This window comes from Perca fluviatilis, chromosome 3 (genome assembly GCF_010015445.1).
Source record: "Perca fluviatilis chromosome 3, GENO_Pfluv_1.0, whole genome shotgun sequence".
NCBI classification, from domain to species: Eukaryota; Metazoa; Chordata; class Actinopteri; order Perciformes; family Percidae; genus Perca; species Perca fluviatilis.
Window position 1 is genome coordinate 13,150,994 of NC_053114.1, and position 18,730 is coordinate 13,169,723.

The following is an 18,730-nucleotide window of genomic DNA, read 5'->3' on the forward strand; positions in this document are numbered from 1 at the left end:
TCTAATTTCCTCATTTTAGCAAGATTGCTACCAAGCTTCCTAAAATATTTGGCTGATTCATATTTAAATGACTCCCAATTAACAAAGGATTTTTCCATCTCAGCTTTGTTAAAAAAATGTTTTATCAACTGTGGGATTTTCTGTTTAACCTCCTCAACTTTAAAGTAACCTTAAGGTCTCCTCCATGCAACATATGAGAGTTTGGAACACTTTGTTAACCAATGTTTGAGTCTATTCTCTATGTCAGCAAATAGTTGAATGTTTTCTAGATTAGAGTTGTACCCATATACATTAAAAATAATCAAAACCATCTTGTTGTAACTAATCACTTGGCAAATATAGTGCCCTTTTTAGATCTGTATCTGTGTGTAAAATGTCACCATTATACCTTTGCTTCAGACACAAGCTGATCTTTCTGAGCAGTGAGAAAACCATAACTCATTACCCCACTGAGTTCTCCAAAAGTTTACATCACTTGAAGTTGAATGAGATTCCTGACAAATCTGTGTTCAGCTCTTTTAACAAATAAAAACAACGCTTTATGCTTAGTAATATTTCTTAACCCCCTGGCATTTAAAGAAACAATAGACAATGAAATATTTCAAATAGAAAAGGCTTATGAGATACTACGGAACAAATAACCTAATAAAGCTATGCCGAGCATCAAGCTGCACCTTAGAGTAATAACAGGGTTAATTTATTGGTGGAAAATTAAGTGTTGAGTTTCAAAAAAGAAAAGAGACCAACATATTTCAAATAAGTCTTTCAAAAAGTATATTCTTTAGGAGCTATATCCAACAGAAACGTTTTCCAAATAAAACTTAGGACTAGGCTCAATAATAAGGCAGTAAAAATAAACCAAGAGCCTGGATACTCACTTTGGCTGTGTGCCAAAAAAATATGAGTTAGGTCTTATGCTCATCATTCAGGTGATTTAACGTTACAGTCAGCAGTCCAGTACTTCAGGTGATTTCCTTCCCATCGACAAATGCTTGTGCTCCAACAAAGTAAGCAGGCTTTCCCTCACTACGTGCCTTACTCACCAAAGGCCACATCTTCAATCTGGCCTCCTTCACAGGTTGCGGGAGGTCTTCGACAAAGCGGAGCTTTTTTTCACGCATGACGGGGTGATTTTTGGCTGCCTTCCATAGCACATCTCTGTAGGATCTCTTGGAGAATCGGATGATGATTGCTCTCGGCCGAGAGCTGGCAGGTGTTGGTTTTCCGATACAATGAACGACGTCAATCACGGCTGGGCGCATGTTGTTTTCATCTGGGAGAATACTCTGACAAAGCTCTACAACTTTTCCCTTCACATTTTCTGCAGAGTTTTCGGCCACTCCATAGAGTTTCAAGTTCCATCTTCTTGAATAGGTCTCCAGTTCGCACACACGAGTCAGAAGTGCCGCCACTTTTTTTTTCCTCCTCTTGAAGACGACCATCAACACTCTTTACTTTCTGTTGAGTTTCTTTTAATTCACTACAAGCAAAATCTAGAGTTTACTTCAGCCCTTCCGCACATTTTTTGATTACACAAAGCCCTTTATAAGCTGAGAGAGGGTAGAGATAACGACGTCATCCTGGGGTGTTCAGTCGTGTTTTGTTACATAGGGAGCCTTTCTTGCAGCTGGGGAATCACACGGAGTCACAGGAAGAGGGGGGAAATCTTCTGAAATGGAGACTTCTACCGTCGACATAGTGCTAGCCAAGGTTGTGCTAGCATAGTCGTGGCACGAGGCTATCGGAGCGTTACCTGCCTGTACTTCAGGATTTTTTTTTTCAGGATTCTTCTTACTCTTGTTCATTCTTTTTCTGTCACGGGATGACGTATGGTCGTTTTCCGCAAGTATAGACATCAGTCCGACAACGTAAGGATATAGTATTTTTTTTTTTTTTTAAGTTTCCACCAAAATAAAACGTTTGTGCAGGAGCTCAGCGATAATGCACTTACGCGGCCGCCATCTTGGTCACCACCTGATGAAGTATGAATTGCGGATCGGTATTTAACGTAAGTGACATTGTACTTCCTGGTTTACCACGGGGCATTTTGGGAGCTGTAGTTTCCAGCTGCTAGCAGAAACACTGCATGCATCTTGCATAGGCTTTTGGTAGGTTTATGTTTTGAAGTGTGAAGCGTGTACATGACAATTATGAAATGAGTATCATTGTTATTGTAGTATATTAATAATATTTTGTTTGTATTTGATTAATGTTATTTGTTTATTGGTGCTTATTGTTATTAGGCTATTGAGGTAAAGAACTGGGGAGCTGTGTTTGTAGTATGCACATGAAAATTGAAACATTGCATTTCTTATTTCAGGTTTATTACCTGGTTTCCCTTTTGTGAACAAAAAGAAATAAACGAACAAATGTGGAATACCGAGTAATATCCTTTGTACACTGGGTTGCCCTTTCCGTGGGGAGAACACGGAACAGTAATAAACCAACGGTTCGAGTGCATCAAGCTAAGTCTGCCAATGCCCTATGAGCAGAAGGTGCTTGAATGGGAAGCTCTTGTCGCTGGAGCCAAGACAACAGTGTACAAACAGCAGCTATATAAGCTGGTCAACAGACTGCATGATTGGCAAAAGTTGAAGTGGACAGAAGAGGTTGACAGGGGAGAGGAGAGAAACCACTGATGAAGAGCATAGAAATTCCGGTGATGGGCCCACTAGAGCTGGCATGCAGAACCAAGAGTTGGAACAGCTGGGAAACCCACAGAGGACGGCTGGTGTTACAAGGTTCCACCTCCTGGCAAGTCTCAGCAACAGGTTGAAGAAAGACTTGGTCCAGTCCAGCTGTGCATCGGCGGATGAATGTTCAGGCGCCTTGATAACCGCTTTGGGAACAAGGCGAAAATCGTCCTGAAGATATCCGACGAGGTTCAGGCCTACCCCCCGTAAAGCGAGACAACCCTAGAAAAGCAATTGAGCTGATCTAAGCAGAGGAGGTTATAAAGAACCGTTGGGTAGCGCATTCCCTTGAAAGCAAGCTACCAAGCTCTCTGAAGGAGAGCAAGCTCTCACTTGGGCTGCTTACTGCGCTTCCTGAAGAAGCAGGAGGCAATCCTGGAAGAGCTGGATCAGCTGGAGGCAAGCCCTAGAGAGGGAAGCTCCTCCTCAGTGAAAGACCTGGCAGACAAGCCAGAAAAATGAGTCAAGAAAGCGTTCTCCAAAGCTACCTCAGGCCGAAGAGGGTCTCAGTCGAAGCCATGTTTGGGCTCGTGCACTGCCTGTGCTGATGAGACACACGCTGGCAGGTCATTTGCCTGCAAAGCCTTCAGGGAGATTGAGCTCCACAGGAGACAGGCCCATCTAAAGACCCATGGGATGTGCAATCGGTGCCTGTGCTTCCATCTAAAGGATGGCCGTTGCAACCCGAAGTTCCTCTGAAGTAAAATGGACTGCCGCAAAGAAGAGCCTCACCGCTACCTGCTTTGCCCCAAGTTCATCGCTCAAGAGAAAGACGCTGGCAGCGAGGTGCAAGGTACCAAAAGGGTGGAGAGAAAAGGCCTCGGGCTGATCAGCAAGCAAGAAGAGCTCCTGGTAAAAGTCACTCCAGAACTAAGAGCAGAGTTTAGGAAGGCATTTTCCAACAAAGCCTCAACCACGATCTGCACTGCTGGAGGTGGACTGAAAGACTACCCAGTTATAATGATGTTACTGGAAGTGACAACTAACTCAGGCCAGCTGATAGGCACTCTGATTGACCTTGCATCTGACACCAACTATATAACTAACAACGCTGCCCAGCGCCATGGACTGATTGGGGAGTTAATTGTCCACGGAATAGGAGGGATGAGAACGGCAGTCTCAACCAAGAGGTAATCCCTGCGACTAAGAGTAAAGACCACCAAGGGGACTGTAATGGAACACAAACTGCTCTGCTACGGCCTGGAGAGTATTGCGTAGATAAGTCAGCCTGTCACTCCACAACAACTGCAAAAGATCTTTCCTGACGTTGCTGCAGTGGAGCTGGTCTGCCCTGAGAACATCGATCTTCTGATCAGCCACAGGGAATGTCGTCTAGTTCCACAGCCGTTCAAGTTGGAGGGAAATCTAGTCCTCTGGGACGGCCCATTAGGCAAAACTGTTTGCGGTACTCACTCTGATCTCTTCGAGGTGGTCAACCTAACGCTGCACCTGTCTGAAACCCCTTTTTTTGCGAGGTCTGACAACATCAAGAGCAAATAAGGAGGTCCTTGTGTACACCAAAGACCTGAGTGAGGACCCACCGAGGATGGAAGAAGTGACCCTCAGCAGCACCAGTGCCACGAATAAGGAGGTGTTTGAGTGGTTCAAGTGGAATAGTACTGGAGCAGCGTGTGACCCGAAATGCGGGAGCTGCAAGTGCAGCAAGTGCCCTCCGGGAGGCAAAGAGATGACCCTTAGAGAAGAAAGGGACTTAGAAAAGATGTGCTAGCGGACAAACAGCGACGGCCTACCCTTGGAAAGTAAGCCCAGCGATTCTGCCAGATAACCGCCGAGCAGTGGAAGCAGCCTTCAAGAACACCGAGGCTCGGCTGGCAAGAGAGCCTCTGTGGAAAGCGGCATATGGAGAGCAGATCCATGAGATGGTATCGAGAGGAGCAGCCATCGAGCTCATGAAGGAAGAGATCAAGGGCTGGAACGGCCCAATCTGGTACATCAGCCATCTGGTTGCCCCGAATACTATTTCTAGCTCAACGCCAGTGAGTATAGTTTGGAACAGTAGCCAGGAGTTTAAAGGGTTAAGCCTGAACAACCTCCTGCACAAAGTCCCTGATGTCCTCAACCCAATCCGAGGTGTTCTGCTAAGATTCAGGAGCAGATTGTATGCTGCTCTTGGCGATGTTAAAAAAATGTATAATTCAGTGTGGCTGAAGGATGAAGAGGTCCACCTTCATCGATTCCTCTGGAGGGATAAACCTGAAGATGAAATCGGTGTTTGCCGTCGTTGGGGTCTACATCGGCGACAAGCCTGCCGGATGCATCGCTCAGGTTGCCATGAGAGAGACGGCAAACCTGCCCCAGTTCACATCCATGGTTGAAGAGCGCCGGATCCTGACAGAGGACTGCTATGTGGACGACCTCTTGACGTCGCATGACGATCTCCAAACTCTGTTCAGGTTGACTGAAGGCGTGGAAGAGATCCTAAAAGCAGGTGGCTAATCCCTTAAGCCCTGGGTCCTGACAGGCCTGAGTGGGAGGATTGGAAAAACTCACTGACCCAAGCAGCGTCAGAGCAACAGAACCCAAGACCCTGATACTCCCCAACCAGATGCGGGACGAGGAGAATAAAGCATTGGGATTGGGATATGAACCCGGATCTGACAAACTTTGTGTGCTGACGTCGGTGAACTTCTCAAGGAGGCGAGGAAAGCTAAGGACTGGTCGGGATCTGAGAGAAAATGAGATCAGAGGCAGCACCCCCGACCCTCTCACCTGACGCATGCTGCTGAGTCAGATCGCAGGGTTCTATGACCCCATCGCCCTCGCCTCACCTGCCAAGCAATGAGGAGCGATGCTCATAAGGAAGCAGGAAGGGACCATCCCTCCAAGGACACCTGGGACGATCCTCTTTCACCACGTATTCGAGAGGCCGCAATAAAACTCTTTGAGCAATATGTGAGGCTTGGCCAAATCAGATTCGACAGGTGTCTCACACCCCTTGGAGCCATAGGTCACCCTATGGGGATCACGTTTTCCGATGGTAGTGAAGCTTCCTACGGAGCTGTTCTTTACCTACGGTGGGAGACAGAAGATGGAGTCGTAGTGAAGCTGGTTGAATCAAAGGCCAAGCTCACCCCTCTGGACCAGAAAGGTGATGTCATTAAAGCAGAACTGTGCGGGGCTGTCTTTGCATCCCGCCTGATGACTTACTTCGAGCAGCACTGCAACATCAAGGTTGATCGGTGGACCCATTTTGTCGATAGTCAGACAATCGTGGGAGCCATCCAGAAAGATGGCTATGGCTATCAGACATTTTTTGCCAACCGGATTGGAGAAATCCAAAAGGCTGGATCAGTAGTTTTTGTTTGTCTGTTTATTGTCCCCGTGGGGAAATTAGGTTGCAGCACAAGGCACTTTAACAACATTAAAGGTGCAATATGTAATATTGTATGTAATACTGGCAGCTAGCGGTTAAAATAGTTATTGCACTACCAATTCAAAATACTGGAGAGTCGTTTCCCCCGCCCCCTCCTGCCCAGACTCGAAGTTCACGGGGGTTGCCAGGCTGAGACCGAAGAATTCACAACAATGTTGCTAGACGCTTTTCTCACATAGCCAGACATTACTTCACAGCACAGCGGAGTATCTAACGTTAGATGCTAGTCTCACATAGCCAGACATTACTCCACAGCACAGCGGAATCTTTTATATATGTCAATGAGCGGAGTAGCTAACGTTATATGCTGGCTATATTGACAGTCATAAAAGCCCGTGCTCACACGGAGCTCTGTAACCAACTGACACACACTTTTTCGGCTTAAAATTACAGTATGAACCGCTAAAAACACAACGTCACCGTCCTCTCCACACGCCTGTCAGACACACTTCCTCGGCTTAGAATTACAATACGAAACGCTAAAAATACCACTACCTTGCCGACGGAACACACTTCATTGGCTTAGAATTACGGTAACAATCGCTAAACGCACTGCAAACTCACAGTCCTCTCTTCCTGATTTACAGCCCCCCTCTCGTGGCTTAAAATAACTCACCGTTGTCGACTCCAGCCGCTTAACTAGCTACACGTTGTAAACAGCCATGGGCTGCTTGCCTGGTCCTCCCGGTAACGTTAGCAGTTAACAGGGTTAGCATGGCGGCGTTAGCCAGGACCAGTCGAGATCACTTTACTGGCTGTCTCAATTGTTTTTGCGAGTAACCAACTCTGGTACTCTAGCTATATAATTCAATGTGAGTACACAAATGTTGAAATGACATAAAATGCCCGTCCTTAGTGGCTGTGATAAATTAGCCTGAAGCTATGCTTACCTGTTCAGGAGGAAATAAGCCAATTCTGCGTCCTTTTGGGATCTAAGCTGTCTCCATCTTTCAAATACATCTCCAATATTTACCAGGGGGTTGTTACGTCTCTGGTCTTTCTTTTTTTTTTTTAGGTTGGGTAGAATCTATCTCCGTTGATCCTGTTCGTTTGTGTGCTGCTTTCATGGCTGTGCTACCGTTACAGCTGTAGCGCGCTGGGTTTACGTTTTTACAGGTATATCTGGCAACCCGGCCTGGCTGTCAAACTGGGCAGTTGATAACAACACACAGACCTAAACATAAATTCCGTCACGGAATGTAAATTTCAAAAAGAAAAAATACTGACATTAGCATTGTTGTCAGAAAAGATAGTATTTCAGTTTAACATGTTTCCTTAATATCTGATGAGGCATTGGTGTCATTTTTGGATTTATTACAGTACAAATATTACATATTGGACCTTTTTAAGAAAAAAAGAAAAGACAAAAAACAAAACAATAAAAGACCCTAACATGTAAACATTACTACTCATAGACCAGGGCAATCATGCATATGGGGAGGGGAAAGTGGGTGTGTGGGTTGAGTATGGTTCCAGACCAGCTGGATAAACAAAAAAAAATATATAGATAAGTGAATAAAAAACCTTATTACCATACAGGACCTTCATTAGCTTTTGGATTTATTGACAGTAGAGAGCTGGAGGTGTGTCGAAGGAAGACAGAATGTCGCCGACCTCATCACAAGGGGGGCAACCCCTGAGGAGCTTGCTGAAGGATCATTCTGGCAGGAAGGCCCAGATTTTTTTAAGTTGCCTGAATCAGATTGACCTGTGAAAGCTGCCAGAGAGATCAACCCTTCTGTTGCTGAAGAGATCGGGGGACTTCGGAGGAAGGCGTTCTCGGCATTAGTCTCAGGAGGAGCTCTGCCCAGGAAATGGTCTGGCCCAACCAGTGTTTCGCTTGTGTGCCTCGTGGACCCCCGAAGGTTCAGTTCACTGGCACGGTTATGCAGGACCATTGCCTGGATGAGACAAGCGATAGAAATCTGGCTGGGCAACAGCCAGGCCCCAGTTTGGTCAAAGTGGGAGGCAAGACCATACCTGTCTGTGGAAGAAAGAGCAACAGCTTTCAAAGATCTAGCTCTCGCAATTCAGGATGGTGGTGAGTTCCGCGACACAACCCTGGATCGCCTGGTTGTTCAGAAGGAGGAAAAGACAGGACTCTTGCTATGCGGAGGGAGAATCCAACGCTGGGATGAGGATGGAGTGGCCGTACCGCTAATCCCATGCTAGTCGTGGCTCGCAACCCTACTGGCCAGGGAGGCACATGAAGAAAACCATGAAGGTGTTGCCTCTACCCTTCTACGGACAAGAAGGAAAGCCTGGATCATGCAGGGACGGAGAACAGTTAAGAAGGTGCTGAACAACTGTCACATGCAGAAAGCGAAGAGCCAAGATGTGCCAGCAAGTAATGAGTGATCTCCCTCAAGAGCGTACTGAAAGAGCAAGCCCATTCGAGTATACAACCCTTGACCTTTTTGGCCCCTTTAGAGGTGAAAGACTCTGTTAAAAGAAGGACCAGCAAGAAGGTCTGGGGCATTGTTTTCTGTTGTATAGCCTCGAGAGCCGTCCATGTGGACCTTACCGATGACCAGTCGGCAGCAAGCTTTCTCCAAGCATACTCCTGCTTTGTTGTTCTGAGGGGGCATCCAAGGAAACTATGGTCCGATAGAGGCACCAGTTTCGTTGGCGCCAAGCCGGCTCTGTGTGAGCTGCACAAACATCTGGCTTGCTTGCAGGCTGCGTCCATAGAAGATATAGCCGCTAAGAACGGGACTGAGTGGAAGTGGGATTTTCACCCTGCAGATGCACCCCACAGGAATGGAGCTGCGGGGGCTGCTGTGAAGCTTTTGAAGAGGGTGCTCATGAGCCTTGGAGGAGCTACAGGGTCTCTCAGATGGGGGGCGCTCCAAACTCTGTTCTATCAGGCAGCCACCTTGACAAACGAACGCCCAATCAATGCCAGAGCTCAAGAACAGGAGGACTCGGGCAAGTACTTAACACCCAACTCCCTCATACTGGGTCGAGCATCGCTTGGAGGAGACACCAGCGTGCTTGACCTAGAGACCCATCCCTGGCATCGTCTGAGGGCTATTCCAATTGTAGTGGACCGGTTTTGGGCAAAGTGGAGGGAACTAGCTGGCCCAAATCTGTTCATTCAACACAAGTGGCACCGGACAGAGAGGAACGTCAAAGTTGGTGACCTCATCTGGATTGCATACCCAAATGCTTTGAGAGGTCAGTTTCATCTGGGCCGGATTCTGACAGTTTAACCTGACAGTAAAGGGATTGTCAGGGATGCTGACATCGCAACATGTGCTGGCCTTCCTTTTTCCCTGGCGGGTGGTCGGAAGAAGAGGAGTTCTTCACTGCCCATGACAGTTATCAGAAGAGACGTGAGAAGACTGGTAGTTCTTCTCCCGGTGGAGGACGAAAGTCATCCATTCCAGCCGCCATGACACCCGCCTCTTCCCAAACCCCTGTTACCGCCCTTACCGCTGTTGGCTGGTTGGTGCAAGCCTAGCGCTGCCACCATGCCCATCACATTGCACATACATGAAGTAAGAGCATGCACATCCCATACCTCGCATACCTGGGCAGTACACTACACACCTGCCAAAGGGATGTGATTGACTTGGACATTGGACTAAGCTGCTCCTCCACTGGTCGAGCTTTAATTGTACACTTACACATAGGCATTGTGGAAGAAGAAGAAGAAGAAGAAGAAGAAGAAGAAGAAGAAGAAGAAGAAGAAAAGTTTGTGTGGGAAATGAAAAATGTCACTAAGGTCCTTTGAGTGATTTTGGTAAGTTCCTTGGATCATAAGATCAAGAACTTAAGTGGGAGGTATTGTGTTTTCTGTGGAGTTCTGTCATTTGTGAAGTTTTATTTCTTATTTACATGCCTAATCAATCATTCAAATCAATGAATCAAATGTTTACCTTAAACCAGAGCTACAAATGCCGAAAGTAACACTTATGGAAGGATGTTTGCGGTTTAGCAGCCCAATAGCGTAGTGCCTCTTTAAGAGGAGTGTGCTGTGAGTACAGGTGACCGGTGATTACTACGTGAAAAGGAAGCACGAGATTCATTTAGTTTGTGATGACTTTCAACCCGGTGTGCAGCCACTTGGTAAGCTCTCTTAATGTCAAATTGTTTCTTGTCTGTGTTTATGATTTACGCTTCATGTTGTCTGCTGTCGCCATGCTATGTTGTTGTACTGTGTTTATGTCCGTTGCACGTTAAAGATAACTCTATGCTTCGGTAGGTCTAAGCAGAGGCCTGTACTACGAAGCAGGATTTGGCATTAGCGAGCTAACTTCAGGTTCAACCCAGGATTTTCTGTATCACAAAGGTGGATCACTTATCGGGTTCAATCGCCGTGGGGAGAGAGAGAGAGAGAACCCCATTAACATTCACTGATGGGTATCTTTATGAAAGATAGATTTTAAGAGGAGTGAATTACATATAGGTTATTTGTCGGCTTCTTCAGCCGTGTGTTGCCAATACGCACATCTGTTAGAATTATGTTTTGATATATCTTTTTATTTTCTCTCACGATCGCTTACCACTGCCAGGGTTTCAGCTGAAATGAATAGCTAAAGCAACGACAGTTCATGGAAAGAAAAAGTGTAATTATGGTCAGATCTTGTGCCTGACTGATGGGGAAGTGACCAGTGTAGTCTAATGTAGGATATTATAGTGGGTGGACTGTACTGTATATTGGCTAGAATCTGCCTTTGGGGGAGAAGGGGGGCATATCACAGTGGGGGGGCCTGGGTTTCCTCCCCCAGGGAAGTTCAACGACTTCATTGCCTGCATTCCGATACACTTTAATGCACCAATTTACGGTAAAAAAATACCTTTATTCAGCCTGTACATGTTAAGAAAAAAGCACGGATGACAATTCAAAATGTATCAAAAATATAATGGAAAGTAGCCTATGTTGTTACGTGTCATTGGGCATTGTGGTTAGCCTATATAGAAATCCTGGAGCTTACTATCACGTAGACTACACCACTGGAAGTGATGCCAGCTTTCCTTCCTGCATTTTGCCTGTAAAACGTTTGTCTTCTTCATATTTATGTAGAATTATAGTTTGCTCTTCTTGTTTAAAATATGCGGCTCTGGTAGATGTTTGTGATTGGTCGTGCTATGCAAACACTGCCTCTTTTATGTGAACACGCGCGCCACTGGATTAGGAAACCCTGAGTTGAATTAACTAGTTGATAACCAGCGTCGTGATACAGCTTATGCGGGACCGTGGTTGTTAGGTTAGGTGAAGCCGGATAACTGAAAGAGATCCAGGGCATGTTGATCTTGCTTCGTAGTACAGGCCTCAGGTTGGTTAACTGATAAAGATAACGCTGTGCTCCAAAGTTGTAAGTTAATAAGGTGGCGAAGCTGTGGGATGATGCTGACGTTTAGACTTGTGACATTGCTGCACCATACGTGTCTGTTCGTGTTTACTTTCTTTAGCTTTATAAATGTCTGAAGTATGAATCGCGGACCGGTATTTAACGTAAGTGACGTTGTACTTCCTGGTTTACCGCAGGGCATTTTGGGAGCTGTAGTTTCCAGCTGCTAGCAGAAACACTGCATGCATCTTGCATAGGCTTTTGGTAGGTTTATGTTTTGAAGTGTGAAGCGTGTACATGACAATTATGAAATGAGTATCATTGTTATTGTAGTATATTAATATTATGTTTGTATTTGATTATTTGTTTATTGTTGCTTATTGTTATTAGGCTATTGAGGTAAAGAACTGGTGAGCTGTGCTGTTTGTAGTATGCACATGAAAATTGAAACATTGCATTTCTTATTTTAGGTTTATTACCTGGTTTCCCTTTTGTGAACAAAAAGAAATAAACGAACAAATGTGGAATACCGAGTAATATCCTTTGTACACTGGTTTGGCCTTTCCGTGGGGAGAACATGGAACAATCATGCTGGGGATGATGGTATTGAATGCCGAGCTGTAATCGATGAAAAGCATTCTCATGTACGTCCCCTTTTGGTTAAGGTGTGTGAGTGCTATGGACAGTGGCAGTCGCATCTTCTGTGGATCGGTGTGCTCTGTAGGCATACAGGTGCTGGTCAAGTTTGGCAGGAAGGCTGGATTTTATGTTTTAGGACCAGTTTCTCAAAACATTTTGTGATTATGGGGGTAAGTGCTACTGGTCTGTAATCAGGTTACTCTGTTTTGGCACTGGTATAATTGTGGCTGACTTGAGGCTGCTGGGTACAGTGGCCTGGGACAAGGACTAATTAAAAATGTTTAATAACCTCTACAAGCTGGTGGGTGCAGTCTCTAGTCACACTCCCTGGGATTCCATCTGGCCCTCCAGCCTTCTTGACATTCACAGAGCTGAAGATCCTCCTCACCTCGTGTGTCTGCAGTGTCTGAGGGGGGTCACAAGCATCCAGTGGGGGTGGGTGTCCAGCTTCTCCTCCTACAGTTTCAAAGCATGCACAGAAGTTGTTAAGCTCCTCTGCAAGGTAGGTGGCATTGTCAGGAGGCGGTTGTTGGTTTCCCCTGTAGTTCTTACACATTTAAAGGTCCCATCACATGGTGCTCTTTGGATGCTTTTATATAGGCCTTAGTGGTCCCCTAATACTGTATCTTAAGTCTCTTTCCCGAAATTCAGCCTTGGTGCAGAATTACAGCCACTAGAGCTAGTCCCACAATGAGCTTTCCTTAGGATGTGCCATTTCTGTGTGTAGCTATTGAGGAGAGGGGGAGGGGGGGCAAGGTGGAGGGTGGGGGTGTGGCCTTGATCAACTGCCACTTTGCTCATTTGAAAGCAATGATGTCTCTCTCTCATGGGTGGGCCTAATTCTCTGGGCGGGAAAAGCAGAGAAAGGGGAGGTAACCTTCCTCATGACCTCATAAGGAGCAGATTCCAGATCAGCCCATCTGAGCTTTCATTTTCTCAAAGGCAGAGCAGGATACCCAGGGCTCGCTTCACACCTGTCGCCATTTCTAGCCACTGGGGGAACATAGGCAGGCTGAGGGAACGCATATTAATGTAAAAAAAAAACAACTCCAAGTGAATTGGATTGGATTTTCATGGATTGGGACCTTTTAACATGCTCGACTAGTAGTGCCAGTTTGGAGCACATCCCTGGTAGTAACGGGCAGATTGTTTGGTTCCCACCCTTACGAAACCAAAATATATTGCAGTACATTGGAAAATATCATGTGATATATTGGGCACTATATTCCCATATATGTGATTTGATATTTATATTTTCCAATATATTGCCATATATGCATATACCATATATTGCAATCAAGACCTTGCAATATATTTTTTTTATATGTAGGCTATCAATATATAAACATAAATTTAGTTGTTGTTTTAGTTTCCTAATACTATAATACGTATTATATACAAACTTGATTTCAGGGAGTCGGAGGAGCGGGTGGGCGGGGTGGGATAAGGGAGAGCTCTAGCGAGTGTGAATGTATAAGTGCTGTATTGTATTGTGTTGTCCTTGTCTTATTGTCCGTTGTCTCGAGGACCCCCTGAAAAACGAGATGCTTCATCTCAAGGGGTTATCCTCTTAAATAAACAATTTCAATTTCAATAGTTATGCCGAAAGTGTAGCTAGCTAGCCTCTATATTTTCCCATTGTATTGAATGGAACACATAGTTAGCTAGCTGCTCCTCCTAACAAGAACCCTCACATTCATAAAAATACCTTAAATTCAAATCAGACTGTTAGCTTTTGTTAGCTTTGTAAGACCTTGGGGTAGCTGTGATATAAGTGTTGTGATGAAATTCAAACTGTAATTAAAGCGCGCCGGCGCGATGGACGGGCCCACGCGCCTCTGCGTGCGTCAGAGTTACCGGCGGACACTGCTCCTTGCGACCGTGCATTTGGGTGGCACTCAGACACCGTAAATCATCACCAATGAAAAGGGAACTCCCCGCTGAGGTCAATGATACCTCACACAAGACTCTATGTCATACAGTTCATTAACTGTGAAAGGGGGCGTGGCCAAAATATAGGGGGCGGGCCAAACCTTTTACCAATAAAAATGTAAGTCTGCTGAGTTCATTGATACCTCACATAAGACTCTACCATAAACGGGTCACCATTTATTGGCTAAGCACAAAGGGGCGGGCCAAACAATCACCAATGAAGAAGGAAGTCTCTGCTGAGTTCAATGATACCTCACACAAGGGTCTATGTCAAACAGGTCATTAGTTATAAAGGGGGTGTGACTTAAGCTATGGGGGCAGGCCAAACACATCAATGAAGAAGGAACTTTCTGCTGAATTCAATGACACCTCACACAAGACTCTACCTTAAACGGTTAATAAAAGGGGGGGGGGGGGGGGTTAAAGGCGGGGTGGGCATAGTTAAAGAAAAAACGGAATTATTACCCTGTCATAGTTGAATAACGACAGTTCGTTGGGTAAATAGGACATACATATAAGCGCAAAATCCCATTGACACCCCTTTACTATGAAAATTTCATATTTTGAAACTGCCGCGCTGAAAACGAGCGAAATCCACAAAGCTGGAAGTTGACGTCAACCTCCCCCAAAAAACGGAACCTTTGTCAGCCCATGGGTGTATTAAGAGAACTGTCACGCCCAACATTTACATAGGCTACACAACTGACCTGAGATCAGTTAGTCTTCTGAATCTGTTAGGCCGTGCAGATCTCAGAAAATGTATACATTGTTCATATGCTATTTTACCATTAAATTCACTTCTGAGACTTTTTATGCGAGAAATCAACTACTTAGAGGTCAAATATGGGCCGTTTCACGAAAATTGATGTCTAATTGCAAATTTTGTCCGACTGTGTGTCGGACTTCAGAGGCTGGTGCTGCCTGTGTTGCTGCCTCGCCGCCTGGCCTGCCTTCCTCCACAGACCCCGGCTTGTTGTGAGCCGAGTTGAGCTCCGGCCGCGTCAGTCCACAGCACCTCATACCCGCGCCAAAGTCACCGTTTGGGCTATTGGACTACTACCAAACGCCGCTGCTCTGCAGAGCTCCAGGGCCTGCAACTCCCCTCTTCCTGCTAGCTAGCTAAATGCCCGGTGTATGTGAGTGAAAGCGGTCAGCCGAGCGGTTACGCCAGCATTCTCTTACCACAGATTCTAGTTAATCTTATAATGTGTGTAATTATAATGTGTTGAGTTATTTAAACAAACGATTGGGAAAATAAACGCCGCTTGTCCATGAGTCTCATTGATAGAGCCTGCGGCTGGATGGAGCTCTATCAATGAGAGCTAGCTAGCCTCCTCTTAGAATTCCTCTGGAATTACGACCAAAAATGAAGCTAACTAGCCGCAATCTGTACACATAGGATTGCAGGGACAGTCGCAGCTAACGAAACCCGTACAGCTCACAAATATTCATTAACTTGAAATCGGACACTGTTGTTAGCTTTATAAAACATATAGTTAGATGTTGTATAAGTGGCGTGACGAAATTCAAACTGTAAATATACTCAAATTACGACCAAAAATGAAGCTAACTAGCGGCAATCTGTACACATAGGATTGAAGGGACAGTCGGGCGCATACGAAACCCTTACAGCTCACAAATATTCATTAACTTGAAATCGGACACCGTTTTTAGCTTTATAAAACATATAGTTAGATGTTGTATAAGTGGCGTGGCGAAATTCAAACTGTAAATATACTCAAATTACGACCAAAATGAAGCTAACTAGCCGCAATCTGTACACATAGGATTGAAGGGACAGTCGCAGCTAACGAAACCCTTACAGCTCACAAATATTCATTAACTTGAAATCGGCACCCCGTTGTTAGCTTTATAAAACATATAGTTAGATGTTGTATAAATTGGCGTGCGAAATTCAAACTGTAAATATACTCAAATTACGACCAAAAATGAAGCTAACTAGCCGCAATCTGTACACATAGGATTGCAGGGACAGTCGCAGCTAGCAAAACCGTGCAGCTCACAAATATTCATTAACTTGAAATCGGACACCGTTGTTAGCTTTATAAAACCTATAGTTAGATGTTGTATAAGTGGCGTAATGCAATTCAAACTGTAAATATACTCAAATTACGACCAAAAATGAAGCTAACTAGCCCGCAATCTGTACACCTAGGATTGAAGGGACAGTCGCATACGAAACCCTTACAGCTCACAAATATTCATTAACTTGAAATCGGACACCGTTGTTAGCTTTATAAAACATATAGTTAGATGTTGTATAGTGCGTGGTGACGAAATTCAAACTGTAAATATACTCAAATTACGACCAAAAATGAAGCTAACTAGCCGCAATCTGTACACATAGGATTGAAGGGACAGTTCGCAGCGAAGCCCCTTACAGCTCACAAATATTCATTAACTTGAAATCGGACACCGTTGTTAGCTTTATAAAACATATAGTTAGATGTTGTATAAGTTGGCGTGACGAAATTCAAACTGTAAATATACTCAAATTACGACCAAAAATGAAGCTAACTGCCGCAATCTGTACACATAGGATTGAAGGGACAGTCGCCCTAACGCGAAACCCTTACAGCTCACAAATATTCATTAACTTGAAATCGGACACCGTTGTTAGCTTTATAAAACATATAGTTAGATGTTGTATAAGTGGCGTGACGAAATTCAAACTGTAAATATACTCAAATTACGACCAAAAATGAAGCGAACTAGCCGCAATCTGTACACATAGGATTGCAGGGACAGTCGCAGCTAACGAAACCCGTACAGCTCACAAATATTCATTAACTTGAAATCGGACACCGTTGTTAGCTTTATAAAACATATAGTTATATGTTGTATAGCTAAGTGGCGTGACATGTGTGTAACATGTGGTAAGAGATTGCTGGTGTAACAAGCTCGCTGACCGCGCTCTCACACATGGGCCATTTAGCTAGCAGGAAGAGAGGAGATGCAGGCCCTGGAGCTATGTCAGGGCAGCGGCGTTTGGTAGTAGTCCACCAGCCCAAACGGTGACTTTGCGCGGGTATGAGGTGCTGTGGGCTGCAGCAGCCGTGCCGGAGCTCAATCGAGCTTACAGCAAGCCGGGGTCTGTGGAGGAAGGCAGGCCAGGCGGCGAGCCAGCAACACAGGCAGCTGAACTCCGACACACAGTTTTACCAAATTTGCAATTAGCCATCCATTTTCGTAAAACGGCCCATATTTGAGCTTTATATAGTTGATTTCTCGCATAAAAAAGTCTCAGAAGTGAATTTGGTAAGGAAACATTGCAGTGTCTGGAATATGAGATTCTGTCGCGTTTCTAATGTCTGTGTATTGGGGATTCGCTCAACCAATCAGCAAACGACCTCTAATGCGTGTGTATGGCGAGTCGCTCAACCAATCAGCGCGCGTCTCTATGTGTGGTATGACGGGGCTAAGGCTCAACCAAGCAGCGCGCAGCTCATCTAAATATTCATGACCATACCATATTTGGAAGAAAAGCTCTTGTTACAAATAGGGCCAAAACACAGGGATGCATAAGGGCCAATAAAATATCAACCAGGCCATTTTCAGCCCAACTAATGTTACATACCCCATTAGGAGACCATAAGGAACAGTGTGAAATACCCTATATAATCATTCTATCACCCCTTTAAAGCAAAGGGGGCGGCTCAGTATCACATGTTGACCACACATTATAAGTTTTATGTAAATCAGATGATGTTTGTCATATAAGGCGCATTTCCTGTTGCCAGCGGGGGGGGCGCTATGACTAAAATCTTCTTCCTGAATAGGGTCGGGTACTGAAATCCGGTGCTAATACGACACAGGTGCCTTCACAACCTGTATCTACCGGACCGAATAGCAACGCAGATTTCGGCGCCTACTTTCGGAGCTGCTGATATGTCTGCCCTGCTCTCTGGTGCTCTGAAACAGACGTTAAGACACCGGGCAAAAATGATGTATGCCATATATTAAAAATATATTCTACCATATATTAAACACATATTTGTACATATGTTTCCATATAGGTTTACATATATTTAAAATATATTCTACCATATATTAAACACATATCTGTACATATGTTTCCATATAAGTTTCCATATATTTAGTATATATTCTACCATATATTGAACACATATCTGTACATATGTTTCCATATAAGTTTACATATATTTAAAATATAGTCTACCATATATTAAACACATATCTGTACATATATGTTTCCATATAAGTTTACATATATTTAGAATATATTCTACCATATATTAAACATATCTGTACATTTATTTTTCCATATATGTTTACATATATTTAAAATATATTCTACCATATATTAAACACATATCTGTACATATGTTTCCATATAATTTTACATATATTTAAAATGTATTCTTCCATATATTTAACATATTCTACCATATATTAAACAAAGATGTGAAACTATATCTTTACATATATTACCAATACGTTTTCCCATATAAATGGGAATACATTATGGTGGATATTTATAAATATAAATATATAAATATATATTTTGGAATATATGAAAGTGGCAATAATTTGTATATTTTGCAATATATTGCAATATATAATATATTGTATAATATATGTATCATCAATATATTATTCCATGTTTTTTCAATATATAATATATTGTAAAATGTAATGGAAAATAATATATTGTAATATATTACAATATATTTCAAGTAATATATTGGTAAATATATTTTCCTTTCGTAAGGACAGTATTGCTGCTTGCAGCG

The 18,730-nt window shown here is 44.1% G+C and overlaps 1 protein-coding gene and 1 pseudogene across 2 annotated transcripts in view; one reads left to right on the forward strand and one right to left on the reverse strand.

Moving 5' to 3' along the window:
* The window catches only part of LOC120556475, a 31,213-nt pseudogene extending 29,771 nt beyond the window's left edge, over nucleotides 1-1,442 (reverse strand).
* Nucleotides 1-18,730, forward strand: part of si:cabz01068815.1 (solute carrier family 51 subunit beta) — a 31,897-nt gene that overhangs the window by 6,487 nt on the left and 6,680 nt on the right. The window contains exon 1 of one of the 2 annotated variants that reach the window (XM_039795869.1): nucleotides 10,137-10,158. The exons of the other annotated variant lie outside the window; for it this stretch is intronic. The gene's annotated coding sequence lies outside the window, so the exon portion shown is untranslated. Of the gene's footprint in view, nucleotides 1-10,136; nucleotides 10,159-18,730 lie in introns of those variants that run through there. 2 annotated transcript variants of the gene reach the window in all.